Below are 19,800 nucleotides of genomic sequence, written 5' to 3' on the forward strand. Positions count from 1 at the left end.
GTATGGCCTTGATAAATGGCCTGTATTGATGTAAGTTGCTAACCTACTAATCATGAAATTTTTACTTGTTGAAATGATTACATGATGTATTATGAATGGATACGATAAATGTGACTAATTCATTTGAAATTAGGAGGATCATAGTTGCCAATGAGTTAAAAGACAAGCCAAATCCGATATTGTGATTAATGAGACTATAATCCTTAATACAAAAAGGGCAACCTAGCATGTGTAAAACCAATGATATGAGGTTTACATGCAATTGACAATTATGATAGAACTTAAGTGTAATTAGGGCATGTTAGATATCAGTAGAAGCTATAGATGAGAGTAGGCAATTAAGGGTGAACAAAGGCTTGAAATGTAGCCTAATAAGGTCCACATGGATAGACACACGGGCGTGTGTCCAGGCCGTGTGTGGCACACAGATCATCCTTGGGCGTTTGGTATGACCGTGTGTCCCCTACACCTAAAATTTTAAGTCAGTGTCGAACACAAGCTAGACACACGGACGTGTCCGCCGTGTGAATCTAACAGAATGCTCAAGTTTTAGACATGGGTGTATCCCAATGCACACGGACGTGTGAGGTATTAAACTATAAGTTTTCCTCAGATCTTTATTTTGGTCTCGAACCTTTCTCAATGTTTGTTTAGGGCCTTGTAGGCCCAAAATTGGGACACTACAATGTTAGTGGATTTGTTTTGAGTCGAAACGAAATTTTATAACCCGTATTTTCCGTTTATGCTCACATATATGTCCAGTAACGCCTCGTACTTGTCCCCGGTCTCTGGCACAGGTAAGGGGTGTTACACAAGCTGTCCGATTTGATTTTCAAGTCCCTGAATTGATGCTTGTTGATTTTTAAAGTTGTCTTAATGTTCTGAAATCTAGTTTTGGACACTGAAATAAATTTAGCTAACATCTCCTGAAGGTTCGATTTCTTTTCTTACTGATAAGCTTGCTAAAAACTCGGTGGGGGTTGTAATATTTGATTTCCTTGACCACGCCAAGAAAAATTCAGATGGTTCCTCATCCTGGATTATAATATTACTATAGAGGTTATTATGAGTTATAAAATTATTACCCATAAAGCCGACTTGTTCATGCTCCATGTTAGACTTAAAGGGCAAACATTTTGTATTAATCCTCCCCGCTCCAATCGCATCACATTGCATTACTAGATTCACCTACTTAGCCAAACTTAAACCATAAATTTTCTTACCAATAGCTTCAAGCTGACTCGCCAACATAGAAATTGCATCAATATCAAAAACTCTAGCTGCCTAGGCAGGCTTTACTCTCGTAACTTGCCACTAAGAATTATTCAGGGTCATCTCCTTAATAAACTCTTGGGCTACCTCAGGTGTTTTGTTATTTAATGTTTCGCCAGCTACATCAATCATCTATCTAGTCGAGGAGTTCAAACCATTGTAAAAAGTTTGAACTTAGAGCCATAAATGTAGTCCATGATGAGGACACCTTTTCAGCAAATCCTTAAATCTCTCCCATGTATCGTAAATCGTCTCAATGTCAATTTGAACAAAAGAAGAGATGTCATTCCTCAACTTAGCTGTTTTAGTTGGTGTAAAATATTTCAACAGAAACTTCTTAGACATCTAAGCCTAAGTCGAGATGGAACCCCGTGGAAATGAATTCAACCACTATTTTACCATGCTTTTCCAATAGAATGGGAACAGTCATAAGCGTATGACATCATTATTAACATAATTAATCTTAATGTGTTGTAGATCTCCAGAAAGTTAGCTAAATGAGCATTCGAATCTTCATCTTGCAACCCATCAAACTGAACATACTGGTGCACCATTTGAATTGTGTTTGGCATAATCTCAAAATTATTTGCAGCAATAGTCGGTCTAACAATATTCGATTCGGTCCCAATTTGAGTGGGCTTAGCATAGTCATACATAGTCTGAGGAACAGGATATGCAGGAGGCTGTTGATTACCAAGATTATTATCAATCTCTACAGTAATGTCATTTTGCTCTTGATCGTCTATTAAAATCTATTAACCTTCCCTTGCTTTTTTAACTTCTCTACGATTTCTGTGAGCAATTTTTTCAATCTCACTATAAAAAATTAATGGTTTCAACGAGTTGCCTCTAGTCATAAACCAAGGGAACCTATAGGAATCAAACAAAAGGAAAAAAAATAGAATTTAAAAATTAAATTAAAATAAAAAATGTTAAAATAAAAATAAAAATGGCTAAATGAATATAAAATCTGGTCTTCGACAACGACACCAAAAACTTGATGCCTCACGAACTAACTAAAAGTTTGATTAAGGCAAGTGCACCTATTAATTAATAGTATAGCTTCAGTATTCAAAAATGTCGTTCCCACGAAGACTAAAAGTACTAGTAATTACCATCTTTCTATTATTTAACAGAATAATTCGAGTGATTGATTAAAAAACTAAAATTAACTAAACTATTTAACTAACAAACAGGGGAAAAAACAAATCAAAAAAATAATCGAGTAATAACCAAGAAACAAAATAATACCCAGGAAAGAATTCGCGTATATTTCATATGCCATTATATATCTAAATTACGCAATTCTTTTACTTAGTATATTGATCCGTTGAAATCCTTAAATTATACAAATATCTCTTTCAAGCATAAGAGCAATTGGATTTATGTTGATTAATTAAAATTTCTTTTTAATTAAAACTCCTATTATCGCATTAACTTGTGCTATGGATTCTCTTTTTAGGTTTGACTCTAATCCGGTAAATTTATGTCGTTCTATTTCTAGGGTTGCATGCAACTCTACTCAATTACACAAGATCTACTCTTAAACAATGTCTATTCAACCACCGATTTAAGCACATCAAACATGGATTAATAATCTAGAAATATTAAACCAAGAATTAAGCATACATAATTGAGAAAAACAAACTAAGTATTTATTGCATAAAATAAAAATCAAAAGACAGAATCCATCATAGGATTCATCTTCATTAGGTATTTAGAAAATTAGTTCATGCTTGAATAAAAAACATTCAAGAGATAATATAACTGAAAGAAACAAAGAAACTCGTGATGGCTTCCTAAAAAATTAATTGGGAATCTTCAATCTTGATGGAAATCTGCTTTAGAGTTAGCTTTAATGGTGTTTTTCGAGTTGTTTTCTTAAATATTCTATGACGGCTCACTCTTATCTTTTTATTTTTGTCATATATATGTCTTAAAATTCCTGAAAACCTAAAAATCGTGATTTTTTAAAGTTTTGTGTGAAATTTCATGAAATCGACATGGTCTACCACACATCCGTGTGGGTCACACGGCCGTGTGGTCTAACCGTGTGGAACTGTCTAGCCCGTATTCTTATATCTTGCTCTAATTTTTTGCTTTTTGCCCCTTTTGCTCCCAACTACTTGATTAAGTATCAAAACATGAATTTAAAATAATAGGAGCACAAAATTCACAATTAAGAATGAGGTTAAAACATGTTACTTTTAGCACTTATCATTACATGACTATAAATATACGTGTAATATTTATTTTTCAATTCATACTATGAGTGAAGTAAATTTTAGTATTATATATTTTTGTATGTGTATTTAAAATATTTCACATATAAATGTAATGATTAAAAAAATATAAATTTAAAATGATTAAAAATATCATTTATAAATTCATAGCAAAATCTATCTTACATTGTGTTTTATTTAAAATTTAAAATTTTAAAAAGAATAAATGTATATAAATTTATTATGAGTTAATAATTTAAATGGACTATCTATTTATTCATGTTGTGTAAATTTTTTTTTTGGATTGTATTTTAATTATTTTTATTGTATTTGTATTATTTGGGAGATTGTTTGTATTATTTAAATTATTTGTTTTTAAGGATCAATTAGAAATATTTAAAAGGGTTTGACAAATTATATATTATTTTAGTTTTTTATTTCTCCAATTATTGTATCTCATTCTATATATCTCTAAATTTATTTTCATAAATATTAAAATATACTAATTATTTAATATGATTATAAGATAAATTATTTTATAATTAATGGTTGACATCCAAGCAAAGTAGGATGTAAAATCTAGCTATTATAAATTTAAGATTATCATTTATTAATTTCAAAATAATTTATAATTTTAAATTGTTATTTTCTATTAATTTAAAAAAATGAATATATAAATAAGTTATGTTGCCATGTGTCAATAAGATAAACATGCCATATGTTAAAAAATTTAAACTACAATATTAATTCGGACTCAATATCTTATAATACATATTATAAATGATTCGAGTTGAAGGGAATCGAACTCAAATTAAAAAATCTTATCTAATACCTAACTCATGTAAAAAATAGACGTGCCCATTTCGAAAGTTGTAAGGCTTATACTGTGCTAAAAAGCTTACCAACATATTACAATCTTAAACATCTAACAATTTAAAAAGTTTTATTACTGACCTTGTCATTCTGTGAATAACAAAAGTTGTCAAAATTTGTCCATTGATAATACTGCTCTAATATTTTTATAAAGATTAAAAGATTTTTCTTCTAAACTTTGATATCTCTTCCGTTAAATAGTAGTCTAAGCTATCTTTAATTTGGAGATTGTTAGAATTATGTGACCCAAATTCTAAGAGATTGCTTGCAAGTCAAGTTAAACAAAAATATATTTTCTTTCTAGAAGATTTAGTATTTATTAGTATAATATATTTAGCATTTATTAGTATAGTTTATTTAACTTACTAATTTAGCCTATAAATAGGCTCCTTTACAATCTTAGAATTGAGAGACACCCATTAGATTAGAACTCATAACACATTCAGAGAATTTTGTGTTTACGTTTGAGGGTTCTTTGTTTTCGGGTTTTCGGGGTTTAGTTTTTATCTCCATCTTTTGTACTCTTCATTCTTTTGCCATTATAGTAAATTTATCTTTGCCCGTGGTTTTTTATCCTCTTTTGAGGGGTTTTTCCACGTTAAATTTGTGTGTTCATCTTCTCAATTTCTTCTACTATTTTTACTTGTTCGTTGCTTAATCGGGACGATCCTAACAAGTGGTATCAGAGCTAGTTTAACTTTCATAGATCAGCCCGGTCAGAGATGGCAGCAACAAGGTTTGAAATTGAGAAGTTCGATGGTGAGACAAATTTCAATCTGTGGCAAGTTCGGATGATGGCAATTCTAGTTCAAAATGGCTTGAAAAAGGTTGTTACAGGGAAAAAGCCTGAGAATCTAAATCAAACAGAATGGGAAGAGCTTGATGAAAAGGCCTTGTCTGCAATCCAGTTGTGCCTCGCGAATACAGTATTGCAGGAGGTATTGATGGAGAAGACCTCATTCGCCTTGTGGAAAAAGGTTAGAAACTCTTTATGCGACTAAGTCTCTGGCTAACCGTTTAGTGTTGAAACAACGTCTATTTACGTTTCGCATGAACGAAGGTGAGCTTCTTAAAGATCACATCAGTCAATTCATTACTCTTTTAAATGATTTAAAGAACGTTGAGGTTTATATTGATGATGAAGATCAAGCTATGCTATTATTGTGCTCTTTACCCTCTTCATACAAGTCTTTCAGGGAGACCCTGATTTATGGCAGAGACAAACTCTCGTTCGAAGATGTGAAGGGTCATTTGTTGAGTAGAGACAAACTCGACAATGAGTTTGATTTGAATAGCAAAGCAGATAGACAAGTTTCCGTTTTGGTAGCATCAAAGAAACGAGACAAAAGGTGTCGCTATTGCAAAAAGTTAGGTCACGTCAAAGCAGATTGTTATAAACTGCGAAATAAAAGAGCTGCTGAGAGTAACGAGGAAGATGTAGCTGGTGCTAATTTGGTCGATGAAGGCGGTGATGATTTCTTGTTAGTGTCAACGAGCGATAACTCCAAGCTTACGTCTGAGTGGATCCTAGATTCAGGATGTTCTTTCCACATGTGTCCCAATAGAGAATGGTTCTCCACATACAGTTCAGTTGAAGGCAGAGTTGTGCACATGGGAAACGATTCATCTAGTAAAATAATCGGTATTGGTACTGTTAAAATTAGGATACACGATGGGACGATTAGGACACTCTCAGATGTCAGGTATGTACCTGATTTACGAAAGAATCTCATCTCCTTGAGTATTTTAGACTTGAAAGGATGCAGAATCAACATCGAGTCGAGCGACATTAAAGTATCTCGTGGAGCTCTCGTTTTGTTAAAAGGTAAAAGAACCGGCAGTCTTTATATTCTGGAAGGTTCTACAGTGACCGGTGAAATCGGACGTCCCTCGTCCGTTACGGAGTCAAAGTCAACTCATTTGAAGCGGAGGCAACTTGGTCATAGGAGGGAAAAAGGTATGACCGTTTCGTTGAAGAGAGGTTCTCTTTTGGATGCAGGTTTTGAAAAGTTAGGGCACTGTATTCGTGAAAATCAGACCCGGGTTAGTTTTGATTTGGCAGTGCACAAGTCGAAGGCTAGAAGTCTTCCAGCTTCTAAGCATAGATTCGACTCAGTTAATTCCCTACATAGTTCAAGATAGGCCCGTGGCGGGTTTTGGCAAAGATGGCATTGAAAGAATTCGTGTCAAGGTGGAGATTGTTAGAATTATGTGACCCAAATTCTAAGAGATTGCTTGCAAGTCAAGTTAAACAAAAATATATTTTCTTTCTAGAAGATTTAGTATTTATTAGTATAATATATTTAGCATTTATTAGTATAGTTTATTTGACTTACTAATTTAGCCTATAAATAGGCTCCTTTACAATCTTAGAATTGAGAGACACCCATTAGATTAGAACTCATAACACATTCAGAGAATTTTGTGTTTACGTTTGAGGGTTCTTTGTTTTCGGGTTTTCGGGGTTTAGTTTTTATCTCCATCTTTTGTACTCTTCATTCTTTTGCCATTATAGTAAATTTATCTTTGCCCGTGTTTTTTTATCCTCTTTTGAGGGGTTTTTCCACGTTAAATTTGTGTGTTCATCTTCTCAATTTCTTCTACTATTTTTACTTGTTCGTTGCTTAATCGGGACGATCCTAACAGAGATGTTTATTTGTACATTTTTAACAAGATATTAAATTAAATTAGAAAATTTATTGAGAATGACTGAGGTTAATTAGCTGAGGTTTACACATGAAGTAACCCGGAGAATGAAGCTAAACAAATAAAAAAAAAGATATATTTTTAAGGAACTGTTTGCAGCCATAAGTTATCTTAGTCATGCATTGCAATATTATCTAAGAATGTGTTGTTTTCTTTAATTATTTACAACGGTGGTTCGAGTGATTTGTTGATGAAAGATTATTTATAATCTAGCATAATGTTGCTTTGTTAATCTAGATGAAGATAAAGCAGATAAAATGATTTAAATCTATGGAAACATTGGATGAGAGAACAGGAAGTGCTTCAATATTTGTTTCATTTAGCAAGAGAGAAAGTCTCTGGCAAACTTCTATTAACTGATTTAATCTTAAAGGCCATAACAAAATTTGTCAGATTCTAAGCTCAGTGAAGCTTTACCTATTTATTCAGTGAACCCTCTCTGTGCATATATATTCCAAGAAACCTTTAACATAAGAAAGGGAATGTCAGTTATTCCCATGACCACTTCATTGGGGGCTTACTGCACTATTTATTTAATGTAATTAAGGGTTATTTCATCAAACCATTTCCACAGATGTTCAAGGGGCATTGCAAACATCACCACATTGCGTTCCTTATTACATCATTGTAGAAGACATCATATTAGGGGAATAGAATGCAACTCAATTATTATATTAGCTTATAATTTCATAATTTTTAATGGAAATGAAATGAAACCTCTACTATTTTTAGGGCCATGGCCTCTATTTATCTCTTGACATTGTCTCAATTACATTCTCAGTAAAATTTCTTTATTAAGCGAATAAAATTGCAAGAAGCTTATCCATATGATAAAAATAAAAAAATTGATAAAAATATAAAAATTGATTATTAAGAAAAATAGGCATGTGTTAGTATTTTAATATGAATTGCGAGTTAAAATATTTCACCTGTAATATATCAAATACTAACCCTTATATCATTTATTTAATTTTGGTTTGATTTAAGGAACTATAATATTATTTATCTATAATCTATAATAATTTGTGGGAGAATATTTGATGCACCATCAGTGCATAAAATCCATGCACCATTGGTGAATAAGAATATGAGGACTTAGAGGTAAACCCTAAACACTGAAACCCAAGATCCTAAATTCAAGAGTTATTAATAATTATTTATAATAATTAGGATTAATGTTTAAATAAAATTATTAGTATTTATTTACAAGTATTTATTTACAAGTCTTTCATATTTTTTATTTAATTTAATAATGATGTGTCATATTATTATTCATTAATGGTGCATGAAAATTATGCACCAAGTACCATAAAATATTATTCCATAATTTATAAAAACTATCCTGATGCATGAAATAGCTTATTCAACATTAAGCTTAGTTAATTTTCAGCAATTCAACAATATCCTTGACGATTCTAAGGGGATAATTATGGTAAGGCACATTACACTCTCAAGAGAAAAACATAGGGTCGAATTATGGAGACGATATTGTTAGGAGAGATAACCCCGAATATCTATCGTAAAACAGACATGAAGAATACCAAAATGGAGTTATTTAATTTCTTAATATTTTCATTTAAAAATTATATTTTTATTTAAGTTTAATATATTAATAATTTGTTTATGTAGTTTCATTGTATTTGTGTATCAGTATCGTGTTCAATTTTGTATTGGTTTTTATCATTTATTTTATCTTATGTTTGTGTTATGTTAATCTAGAAATCTTTTTAGGAGAAACTGAAAATATATTATAAAAATTTGAAAATTCAAAACATGATTTTATTATTTATTAATTTAAAATTCTATCATTTTTAAGGGATTAATTTTTTTTAATTTTTGGAGGCCAAAGTATAATATCACTATATATCAGTTTATAAATTCATTATTTATGAAGAGACTCAAATAATAATTTTTCATTTTCGAGTGCAAGTACCCCTTAGATAAGCCCATATATTTTAATTTATTCCATATTTTGCATTTGTTATTGATAAAATTTCAACAAAAATATTTATGATTGCATTTGGTTCATGCTATGTCTCAACTAATCTCGTATGGTAGTGATTTAATTTTCTTTAACAATTGCACATTTTCATTTTGTTTAGCGTATTATTTCTGTGTTTTCACGTTATTTTTCATAAAATACATTTTAATTATTTTTTTCACATCTTGTTTATATTTTGTATTAGTTCATCTCATATTTTTCTTTATTAATTTGTTTGATTTCCATAAAATACAAAATAGTTAATTTGTTATAATGATTAAATTTTAACATAAGTTCATTTATTTAATAAATGAATCATTGAAACTGTCACTAAACATTATTAATAAGTATACCGTCGGATTTGGAGACCCACACATAATTGTGCATGACAAGTCTTAAATTTGGGTACTAAAGATTCAGGACTTCCATTTTTTCCAATTGAACCAAGATTGTATTGACTAATTGATATGATGATTCAATTTATTAGTAAAATAATGATGTTTAGGCAAGAGTAGCTTTGATTTTAAAAAGAAATTTGTGTTAGATTTATAAAATAAATCTAAAATAAAACTTAATAAATCAGGATCTATCATGTCAAATTATCAAAAATAAATTAATAACAGAACTATATGTAGAAGCGTACCTGAATCCATGGATTCATTGAAACTTTTTGAATCTTGGGGATTTGATCTTTCAAATTAGCACACAAGAAATTCAGAGAATATCTGCTCTCTCTTTCTTAACGATGGGATATTAGAAAAGATATCTTGTGTATAATTTCGGGACCATAACCCTAATATTTATAACTGTAGCATATTAATTCTAATCAAATTCTAATTAGCTCATCATTAATTAGAATTTGATTAGAACTGAATTACTAGAGTATCTACATATATTTGACCCATACTTTATTTAATAATTAAAGCCCAATAAAATTTTAACCAAATTAGATCACTTTCAATTTGAGCTAACCTATCATGATAGTAAATAATAACATGTAATTACCCTTATTATATATGTGATATCCACATTTTCCAACAATCTCCCACTTGGGACCACATATATATACTAATTACTCTATAATTACATGTCATTATATTACCTTATGAGCTCAAAATTTTACTATCATATCCAAAAGGTATTCCGAACAATCTCGTCCATTAATTATGTTAACATAGAACTAAGGTGACTTTCGTTACATATATCGTAACTAAATCCATCCATGATCACGTATATTAACACAACCAAATGACATAGATCAAGTATGGATGTGTAGCATGGAAATTACATGCAATATGATCTAAACATATCTATTTCCAACTGGTCCTCCTTAGTGAGATCAAACATTACCTAAATCAGAGTGTGAATAAACCAAATAAACTTTATTTATGCAGAAAATAAACTTATTATCTTTAAACTGAAATAACTAAAAATGTGTCTATAACATAAAAGCATTTAAAATACAAACTCCCACTAAAACCAAGAATCCTTTAAATGACATTACACCCATATGAGGAATGTACTATTATAAAACCTTAGGTGTAGTTTCTTAGTAAGCGGATTCGCAATCATGGAGTTTGTCCTAATATGCTTTATAAGCACCTAACCATTCTGAACTTTTATTTTAACAACCAAGAACTTAAAGTCTATGTGTTTTGACTTTAATGTGCTCTTGTTGCTATTGGAATAAAAGACTGCAATTTGTTTTCACAATTTGCACCTTAGTATCAAAATCTTGTATCCATATTCCATCAAAATCGGAGTTTATATACCTGATGATCTCTAACTAGTTAGATCTCCGATATGTGAGCGTGTAATCTTTTGTTCTCTAAAAATACCTTACAACCCTTTTGGATGCTATCCAATGGTCCAAACTAGGGTTGCTTAAAAAATCTGCCTAACATCCCAATAACATACACAATATTCCAATGTATACAAACCTGAATGTACATTAGACTTTTCGTTGCTAAAATGTAAAAAATCTTATGTATTTTTGTAATCTCAAAATCATTAGGGCATTGATTGAGGCTATACTTATAATTGACAAGCAGTGTGTCATTAACATATAAAACCAAATATAGAGCCTTATTCCCACTAAACTTATGGTATATACGATTATCAACAAAATTCATCTCTAAATTGAATGAGATAATCATTTGGTAAATTTTGTAATATTATTGACGAGAAGTCTACTTAAGCCCATAGATGAAGTTCTTTAATCTGCAAATCATTACCTTCGCATCATCAGACACAAAGTTTTTTAATTGTACCATATAAATGTATGATAAATGTTACCATTGAGAAAACATTAACTTAATATTCATCTGATGCAGCTTAATGTCAAAATATTCTACTAAAGCCATTATAACCCTTTCTCTAGTGGACATTTTTAATAACATTCATTCTTGAGGTTGTTGAGTTTGTTCTTTTGGAACAATTACCTCATCTTGAATAGGAAGTTGTTTAACATTGTCTTATTGAGGTTTTAAATTCACTTCTTAATCATTGATAAGTATGAGAACCTAAACATCATCAAAAGTGATAGTAGGAACTGAGTTAAATTCAATTCCTCCTTAAAAACAATGTTTCTAACTTTATTTCTCCCTTCAAACTCAACGTCCTAAAAGAATGTTGCGATTCTCGTCTCAAAAATATTCCTAATTGTGGGATCATAAAATTCATAGCCCTTAGATCGCTTAGTATTTCCTTGACTCTTATACTTTATAGACATCAAAGAAGTTAGAAATGATGTCATTTTAACTTTATCGTTTTTAGCAAAACGTTTCTCAATTTCGTCAAGGAAACTTTGGCTTGAGTAATCTTTTTAGACTCTATGCCCCTAAAGGCTTCTAAAATGTTGTGCTTCATGATCATTAAACTCATGCAATTTGAACCGATCCCACCTCTCAAAATCCCTCTTAACATAATGGGTGTTTTCTGCAGTGAGAGGTGCAGGTTGTTCTTCCCTTAGTGCAAGGTCTATGTCCATACAACCAAGCACTATAAGTAAGTGCCTTTTCCATTCCTTAAAATTAGTCCCATTAAGCATGGGTATAGAATTTATATTAGTAGATATTGTGGCAGTAGAAGATGGATTAATTAAATATAGAACAAAAAATAAGCTCACATCAATATTCATAAGTAAACAATAAATTCAGGATAATGGTTAATCCCATCTCAAGATACCAAACACAACATTAATATCAAGTCTTTGGACAGTAATAATAACAGTAATCGATAATCTTGTTGTAGCAATCAAACATTGAAGATAAACTATGTCAAACAATGAATTAATCTTTGGACTAACTTATTGCTCACATAAAATACCTTATAATTGTCACACATTTATCACCACAGATGTCGTTGTAATTCTGCCAAATATTAACTTACCTTTGGGTAAATTAATAAACGCATGAATCACAAAAACATAATAAAACAAAATTTAATTGTAAAAACCAATTTTTAATTGGAATTCTTCAATTGTAAAAAAGTTGTAAGTTAATTTTAATTTAATAATGACTTTAACCAAAATTTATAAAATAATTGTGTGAAAAGAAGATAAAGAAATCTCACAAATCAATTTTTATCAATTGATTATAAATAAATAAATAAACCTTCATCTTTCGAATAGTATATGCAAATATTAAACTAGATTATATTTATAAAAGCTTAAAACTTTATTTAAAGAATCAAAACCCAAAAATTTATCAAGAATCTCAAAGATTCAACATAATATATAATTAAAATATCAAATTCATAAAACTAAAAAAGAAAAACGAATCAATTCAAAATTAAAAAAAAAATCAATTCATTCTCAATGATTCAACATGACAAAGCTCCGATGCCACTTGTTAGAATTTTAAATAATATTTAATATAAAATTAGAACTGTAAACCAGGATCTGTCATGTCAAATCATCAAGAATTAATCAAGAACAAAACTAGATGTGGAAGGGTACCTGAATCCAAGGATTCGTTGAAACTTTCTGGATCTTGGGGATTTGATCTTCCAAATTAGCACACAAGAAATTCAGAGATTATCTGCTCTCTCTTTCCTAATGATGGGATATTAGAAAAGATATATTGTGTATAAATTCGGGACCATAACCCTAATATTTATAACTGTAGCATATTAATTCTAATCAAATTCTAATTAGCCCATCATTAATTAGAATTTGATTAGAACTGAATTACTAGAGTATCTACACATATTTGACCCATACTTTATTTAATAATTAAAGCCCAATAAAATTTTAACCAAATTAGATCATTTTTAATTTAGGTTAACCTATCATGATAGTAAATAATAACATGTAATTACCCTTATTATATATGTGATGTCCATATTTTCCAACAATTTGTTGAAAGCTTGAACAAATCTAATAGATCTTATGAGTTGTCCAATTATTAAATATATCTATTGCTGATAATTCCTAAATAAATAATTTTACTGCATTTAAACTTGTTTATTTTCTCCAGGTTCGAATCACAATTGTTATTGGGGTTTCGAGAGCAAAAGTCACTTTTTTCGGCTTATAATATATTCAAAGAGATAAACTCCCAATTCGGATATGAAGACTTGTTGGATTTGGCATCTTAAATGCCCAGAACTATCCGTTTCTTCATATGGCTCGCTTTCCTGGACCGCTTGGATAGAAATGAGATTTGTGCATTGTGTGAGCATGTTGAGGAATCGGTAAAGCATATTGTTAGGAGTTAACGGGAAAGGAGGTTTGGGTGAGAATACGAGCTAATAACAGACAACAAAACCTTTTTCAGCCCCTCCAAGGATTGGCCCATGCAAAACTGTAGGAAGACTGTGGCTTTACATTTTCAAGTGTCATGGGATATGTTGTTTACTACAATATTATGGGGTTCATCCAACGGTAGAAATGACGGTGTTTTTAATGGCAGATTGTCACTTGCAATCAAGATATTAGAATATGATGTCTCTCTTGCAATGTTCTCGAATGTTTCTTGCATTCTACGAAGACCACGTTGGGTCCAGTGGAGAAAGCTACCTTCCGAGGTTTGTATTTTACACACAAACGGGGCTGGGGTTGTTAAACCCCAATCCGGATTGGCTTCGATGAGGGGATTAATACATGACGAAATGGGCAGTCGGGTTAAGGGTTTTATGCTGAAAATTGGGACATCATATAGCGTACAAGCTGAACTCTGGAGCGTTCATGAAGGACTACAGCTTGCAAAAACTCTAGGCATCTCCAAGCTGATAGTTGAATTGGATGCTTCACTTGTGGTACGTTTCTTGACTAGGCCATTTGAGGACGACCAAATTGGCACCTTGATTTTAGATTGTGTAAAGTTCATAAATGAGGGGTGGATTCTCTACTAAGAAAGAGAAACATGTGCGCCAATCACATGGCCAAATTAGCACAGGACTTAGAAGTCGAGGTGGTTCTTCTCAACTTTCCGCCAACAAACACAAAAAAAAAAAAAAAATTTAATGCATTTAATATGATTAATTTAATGAAGGTATTATTATTGATTATTTTCAAATCATATGTTTTATTATTTATTACACATTATATTATATATATAGTTTTTAAATATATAGTATGCTAATAAAAAATTTCTAGTAAAACATGATTAATGAGGGTAAAAGTAGTACAAACCCCCTTACTATACTTCAGATTGCATTTTAGCCTATTTATTAAAGAAATAGGCATATTAGCCCCTGTACGTTAGATGAGCAAGCAAAACAACTCCTCCATTAAAATTTGGCGCTTATATAAAAAGGTATAATAATAAATTTAGCCTTAAACCTTTATACATTTGTTCAATTTGATCCCTATTATTTTTTTAGAAGTAAATTAGAAAATTTTGAAACTAACAAGGCTAAAGCGTCAAAAAAGCCTTAGAAACAAGCTAAGAGAACTCAATTAAGCCCTTTTAAAATTTAAAAATTAGTTAAAAAATTATAAACAAAATTTATTAAAAATTTATATAATTTATAAAAATTTTATTAAAAAATAACAATAACAACCCATTAAAATCTAATGGTTATAAGATTTTAAAAAATTTAACCACTACTCTTTTATCGGGTCGGTGTTGTTATTTTTTAATAAAAAATTTAACATTTAAATTTTTTATAATTTTTTTATGATTTTTGTTTATATTTTTATATTTCTTAATAATTTTTAAAATTTAAATTTTAATAGTTATCTCTAACGTTGCATAGAAATGCTATCCCAAAGGAGGAATAATTGTTCTGAATATCTTGCATGAATGTATCTCTTTTTTTTTAATTATTTACAACGGTGGTTCGAATGGTTTGTCGGTGACAGATTATTTATAATCTAGCTTAGCGTTGCTTTGTTAATCTGGATGAAAATAAAGCAGATAAAATGGTTTAAGTCTATGGAAACATAGAATGAGAGAAGTGGATGTGCTTCAATATATGTTTCATTTAGCAAGAGAGAAAGTCTCCGGTAAGCTTCTATTAACTGATTTAATCTTAAAGGCCATAACAAAATTTGTCAGTGAAGTTGCGCCTATTTATTCAGTGAACCCTCTGTGTATAAATATACCAAGAAACCTTTAACATAAGAAAGGGAATGTCAGCTGAGTTGTTCCTCGACCACTTCATTCGGTGCTTACTGCACTATTTATTTCATATAATTAAGTGTTATTTCGTCAAACCATTTCCACAGATGTTCAAGGGACATTGCAAACATCACCACATTGCGTTTCTTATTACATCATTGTAGAAGCCATCATATTTTGTTTGCTTTTGCAATATCTGGTTTTGTTCTTATTACTATTGTTTTTTTTTTCGAAGGTTTGCAGATATTGTAATGCTTGCTATCTCTTTTTTTCAAACTGTATTTTTAAGTTTTTTTATATTTGCATAAACTATCAGACTTAGACATAGGCAAACAAAAAATGACCGCATGGATCCCCCAAGTCAACACTAAAGAGGATATTGCGATACCAGACCATGGGTATCACGATATAGTTGATAAGGCAAACAAAAAATGACCGTAAGGGTAGCCCTTGTCCAACTCCTACACCTATCAAGGAAACACACTTAGGAGTATTTTGGGCATAAAAAATGGGTCAGAAACACTACTAAAAGAAGCCAAAATTGGCTTAGAGGAGGACTTCATAAACATTGACATTTTCATTAGTTTTAGCTAGTTTTTCATTCTCTCTTCATCTTCTAGGGTTTAGTTTTCTCAATAGCTTACGGTTTTATTTTTCTTGCTTATTTGTCTGGTGTCCCCTTAGTTCATAGTTGGTTGTTAAGTTATTTATTACTGTAGCTAGGTTTTAATTGCTTAGTAAACATTCAAACTTTCTTGTAGTTGCATTTTAATCCTACTTTAATATAATTCAACTTTCTTTACTTTCTTCTGTTAAAAATCATTTTTTCTATGTTCATGCTTATCATTCTTGCCTCCATTGTTCTGCAATCCAAGCTTTGGTAAGAAAGCTTTGATTTTTATCGATTTTCTTAAGGTTTAAGTTAATGGTGTTTTTGTTTAATTTCTTGCTATTAATGGGTTTAATACAAGCATGAGTGGCTAAATATCTAGGAGTTGGTTGATGGAAGTGATGGGTAATTTATTTTTGGGTTCAAGGACTAAATTGCAAAACTAGACTAAATCAAATAGACTTAAAAACTTAAAAGTGAAGCCTCTAAGGAAAATCAAGATAAGTGAGACCGAGAGTAGATCTTATTGCACATCATTTTGATAAGTCCCAGGTTAGTTGGTAAGATCAGGAGAGAAATCAGACTAATTTTTTAAAATTGGTAAAGTTGAGGCTAAGAGGTAAAACAGAGCCAATTTAGGAGTAATAGCAATTTAGATCCCTAATTCAAAAATCAACCAACCGCTCCCTGTTATCATATTTTCTTGTATTTTATAGTTGTATAGCTTGCTTTCTCTACAATTTAATCCTTTATTAGTTTTAGGTAATTAATTGGTATAATCAAACTCTTAAATAGCTTGCTGTACTATAATATTTAGTGAGTAGTTAATTAGACTCCTAGATTCGCATGTCCTTAATCTAGGACTTTGCTTAACGACCAATTCATGTGGGTTTGATCCTTGGAAAACTCTAGTGTTTCATTGAACATTATAAATATTACAATTGACCTGTAACACTTGCAGTAAAGTCGTGATAGTATATTTGTTTTAGTGTTGATTCTACGCTCAACCACGGTGTTCGCATGCCGGAGGCTGGCGTGTGGTTAGATGTTCACCCCTAGAACATCAAAATTTGATAGCAAATTGAAACCCAGTTTAAAAAGGAATACCTTGTTCTAATCAAGGATACGACGAAGGCCCAACCCACCATTCTCCACTGATAAACAACAACATTGCCAATTAATAAGATTCGACTTCTTTTTGGAAGGGCATGAGGGTGGCTCTCATCAAGTCTATCTTAAACCCCCTTACTTTTCATTATCTTAAAATTTTCAAGCACCTAAGTGAATTATTAATTAACAAGTGCAACTTCTAATGAAGTTCCTTTGGGGGACTTTGTAGAAGAGAATGTTGGAATACCAGTGTGGCTCATGACGTATTGATAAAATAATTTCGATGAACACAATCTATGGATCCATGTACAAGGAATGAATCTAGGTTGAGAAAGGCTGAAAATATACCTAAATTCAATCTAAAAATGAGCAACAATGGTACGACTTTGAAGCCTTTATCGAAATGGAAAACCTTAGTCACAACAAAAATGTCCTATCCTCTACATTTTCACCAAAAGAAGAACGATAAAAGAAAACACTCTCCAAATATTTAAAGGAGTGAAAAAAATGGAAATTTTGCTACTAGTCAAAGTTGTATTTTGGGTAACATGAAAATAAGGATGAGACCTTCCTTTTTATTCAATAATAATATCGAATAAAATCTCCTATATATGATTTTATGGAATCCTATAAAACATGTTATCATTTTCTATAAAAGTTATCAATTTCCATAATTCCTTAAAACATATCTTTGATTGTGTTGAGTATGCCTAATATTTCAGTCAAATTTGAGAGATAATCTCTCAGTTAAACTTTATTTTTTAGTCGAACTCTGATTAGTCTAGATTATTTTATTATTATTTGACCTACGAATTTAGGCCATAAACAGGCTCTTTCACAACCTTATAAAACACACCCATTAAAAGATTAGAACTTATAACACTTTTTGGAGAATTTTTGTAAAACTAAGCCTTATTGGATAATATGTTTTGATATAACAAATTAAAATGTTCTTGAATAAAATTAAAGTTGACCAATTTCATAAAAATCAAGTTGAAATGGTTTCAATTGAGTCAAACATTTTCAAATATGTTTTAACCATTTTCAAACAAGTTAGATTTGCTTTAGGACAAAAAGTATCGACACTTTTTGTCTAAGTATCGATATTTTACAAGATATCGATACCCCTTTGATAATCGATACCAAATTGGCATTATTCCATTTTCAAATCCTAGTAGGTATCGATCCAGTATCGATACATTTCTTAACGTATCGATATATTTCCTAAGGTAACGATATTCCTGCTCCAACGGTCACTGAAATCAACATTAATTATAAATAATATTGATACCCTTTTAGTAGGTATCAATACTCGCTACTGCAGGAGAAGTTAATGACCTGGTATTTCATCTCCAGCAGCTACATTCACTTCTACAACAATCACAATGGTTGGAAATCCATTAGAGGGTATAAATACCATCTTCCAAAGTTTTAGCAACAATAAGAGTAATGTGCAAAGCCTAAAGATAAATCAAAATAGCCTAGAGCTTAATTCTTTCATACCTTTTCTTGTAAACATTTGTAAGCTTTCATTGTATTCATTTAGCTCAAGTGTTCTTCTTTGTATTTATGCTTACTTGCAAAATCCTAATCTTGTAAGGATTGTTTCTTTCTTTGCTTATTTGTTTCTCTTAGAAAAAGGGTTAATTCTTAAGGTTTGGGTAGAAACTTTAAGAGGGTTTGTAACTTAATATTTTGGGGTATAAATCTTAAGGGAGATTGTAAGGTTAAACATTATCCTCAAAGGTTACCAAATTAGTAAATTTAGGAAAATCCTTAGTTGTGGTAAGCTAAGGTAGTGAAGTAGGCAATTGGGGCTGAACCAATATAAATCCTTGTGTTTCTTATTGCATATTTTTCATTGCTTCCACCATAATTTCTCAAAGGAAAATTTAACCCCCCTATTGACGATTTTGAGTTGATCCTTCTGAGCTAACAATTACTATCAGAGCAAGTGTAATAGCCCGTTTTTAGTCAAATTAGAACAGTAGTTTTGGAACTACAAATATAAAGTTAAAATATTCATTTTATTATTATTTTAACATTTACAACATGATAGCATGTATGTGATAAAATTTCGTGAAGAAATTTTGTCGTTTGATAGGTCAATTTGATAAAAAGGACTAAATCACGTAGAGTGTAAAACTTGAGTTCTAATAGCTAAAGGTGTCTAATAGCTATGGAACTTAAAAATAGAGGTCCTTATGTTGTAATTATACCATTAATAGCATGAGTGGACATATCTGGACATATATTAAGGTGTTTTAAATAGTTTTATATAAGGTTAATATAGTAATTTGTTAAATAAAGGTTCATTAATTAAAACAAAAGACAAATTTTGTTCATTCATCTTTCTCCCAAATTAAAATAATAAAGAACAGAAGCCATTGATGAAATTTGAATGTTCGGTTATGCATGCTTCAATTGTAAGCATTTTTGACACTATTTTTAGTGATTTTT

The 19,800-nt window shown here is 30.7% G+C and overlaps 1 non-coding gene across 1 annotated transcript; it reads left to right on the top strand.

Annotated features, from left to right (window-relative positions):
- The first annotated feature begins 1,462 nt into the window (after nucleotides 1-1,462).
- LOC121210417 (small nucleolar RNA R71) lies at nucleotides 1,463-1,569 on the top strand. Its single transcript, XR_005905531.1, has one exon. It is a non-coding gene; the product is annotated as a small nucleolar RNA R71 (small nucleolar RNA).
- The last annotated feature ends 18,231 nt before the right edge of the window (nucleotides 1,570-19,800 follow it).

Source organism: Gossypium hirsutum, chromosome A11 (genome assembly GCF_007990345.1).
Source record: "Gossypium hirsutum isolate 1008001.06 chromosome A11, Gossypium_hirsutum_v2.1, whole genome shotgun sequence".
In the NCBI taxonomy this organism is placed as follows: domain Eukaryota; kingdom Viridiplantae; phylum Streptophyta; class Magnoliopsida; order Malvales; family Malvaceae; genus Gossypium; species Gossypium hirsutum.